Below are 2,500 nucleotides of genomic sequence, written 5' to 3'. Positions count from 1 at the left end.
CAAGTGACAAGGAAGGAGCTAAGACATGTACCGACCTACAAGCAATGACAAACATAAGAGAAGAGATGGAGGCGTTTCTGTTTAACGAGAACAACAAGATAAACAATGCCCAGAAGAAATTCATACTAGGGAAACTGTCAGTATACGAGCAGATACTGAAGAAATATGAAATGGATATTCTAGAGCTCACAACAGAGCTGAGATGTGTCAAGGCTACTCTAAATACATCTCCTGTAAAAGTCGAGAGCTATGCCAGCAAGGCAGCGGCACAACCATCCATACCAAAAAACGAGCCCAGGAAGACCCAGCAACCAAAAATTCTCATGATCAAACCAGCAGAGGGAGCTCAGAAAACGGACAAAGAACTTCAAGAAACAGTAAGGACGCTAATCGCCACTTCACTAAAAGATGTAAGGATCTCAAAATGTAAGGCAGTAAAAGACAAAGGCATTGTTCTTGAGGTCCCAAACGATCAGGATGCAGAAAAAATAAGGAAGTGTGGAGACATAGCTCAGTCCGGAATTGCTATATCAGATCCAAAGAAAAGAAATCCAAAAGTAATCATTTTCGACGTCCCAAGACAGACAACAGAAGAGGAGCTGAAAACTGAGCTGTTTGAAAGAAACCTCTCCAGGCTCAACACGTCTCAGGAAGAAGTTATGGATGGCATCAAGGTGCTGTTCAAGACTGGCCCAAAGGAACGGGAAGATGTAAACTTGGTTTTGGAGACAACACCAGAGATCTGGAATAAGCTAACACAGCAGGGCCGTGTCTACATAAATTGTACCTCACACAAAGTGAGAAACTACAACAACATAAACAGGTGTTTTAAATGCCAGGGACATGGACACACAGCTGCAAAGTGCACGAGTGCAGAAAACACCTGTGGTCACTGCGCAGCATCTGGACACACCTACAAGGACTGCCCAACGAAAGATCAGCAAGCACACTGTGCAAACTGCAAGCGTGCTAAGAAGCCACACAACCATGCCGTAACAGAGAAATCCTGCCCAGAATATAACAGAGTCAAGGCCATAATAACCTACAGAACTGATTATGGCCAGTAGGGACGATTCAGTTCTGCGAACTGGAAGAAGACAAGGGACTGGCACACAGAACAATGTCATAAGGATTCTCCAAATAAATGGGCAAAGGGCAAAAGTAGTCCCTGATCAACTGGCACAGAGGGTAAATGAGGAGAATGTGGATGTGCTGTTGATACAGGAACCCTACTGTATAAACAACAAAGTAGTAGGCTATCCCCCAAATTACCAGCTCATGTATAGCGCCAAAGATGGAGCGACAAAGGCAGCTATAGCAGCTAGGTCGCAGACACTAACAGCAATGCAGCTCACAAATTTCTGCAACAAGCACATGGCTGTTGCTAGTGTAAGTGGGAATTTTGGCGAGATTTATGTAGTTAGCCTCTACTGCCAATATGGTTCACCTATAGATCAGTTCCTCCAAGAATTGGAGGTCATCCTGGACAAACTGAGTGGGAAAGCAATAGTCATAGGAGCTGATACAAATGCCAACTCACCAGTCTGGCACAGCCAAACAACAGACGAGGCAGGCAGAAAGTTGGAGGACTTTATCTCTCAACATGGTCTTCTGGTCATAAATGAGAGATCGCAGCTAACTACTTTCAGTGGGCCCAATGGGGAGAGTAATATCGATGTTACTATATGTACACCCTTAGCTGCCAGAATGCTGTGTAGGTGGATGGTCCATGAGGAATGGACATCAAGTGACCACAGGGCGATCACTTATGAGGCCAGAGTACCCCAAAGATTGAGGGCAAAAGAAGAACTCCCAAATTACAATACAAGCTGTGCAAAGTGGTCCATTTTTGATAGACAGCTCATTAGTGCCACAGAGAACTGGCTACAAAATCCACAGGAGGGAGTCAACGAAAAGGTAAACAGACTGCAGGTGGCAGTCTATGAGAGCTGTAAAAAATCAATGAGAAGGAAGAGACAGGTGCAAAATCCAGTACCATGGTGGAACACAAAACTAGCAAACCTGCGGCGGGATACCATGTCTGCACGGCGATTACTACAACACACACGCAAAAGCGGAAACGAAACTGCTCTGGTAGCTGCAAAGAGCAACTACAACAAAATTAAAAACAGGTTCAACAAGGAAATAGCCAAGGCGAAAGAAGAGACATGGCAGAAGTGGGTCTCTGACTGTGACAAAAACGATCCATGGGCCATAACGAGAAGGGTACTCCAGCCTAAATACGGCACAGAGAATGTAATTAGCAACATTAAAACTGGGAACCAGACTCTTACCATGACATGGGAAGAGACTATAAAATCACTGCTCCAAACCCTCTTACCTGACGACGATGCGGATCAGGATACTGAAGATCAGCTAGTTGTGAAACTCGAAAACGAGAGTTACAACAATGTGGAGCTGGATCCAGACTTTACAACTGAGGAAATAGGCGCTGCTATTAAGGCCTGCAAACCAGGAAGAGCAACAGGTCCTGATGGCA

General features: G+C 44.9%; 1 pseudogene; it reads left to right on the top strand.

The window, feature by feature from the left end:
* Nucleotides 1-2,500, top strand: part of LOC124730121 — a 9,706-nt pseudogene that overhangs the window by 3,535 nt on the left and 3,671 nt on the right.

Source organism: Schistocerca piceifrons, unplaced genomic scaffold, assembly GCF_021461385.2.
Source record: "Schistocerca piceifrons isolate TAMUIC-IGC-003096 unplaced genomic scaffold, iqSchPice1.1 HiC_scaffold_1230, whole genome shotgun sequence".
NCBI classification, from domain to species: Eukaryota; Metazoa; Arthropoda; class Insecta; order Orthoptera; family Acrididae; genus Schistocerca; species Schistocerca piceifrons.
This window is presented reverse-complemented; position numbering and strand designations above follow the sequence as displayed.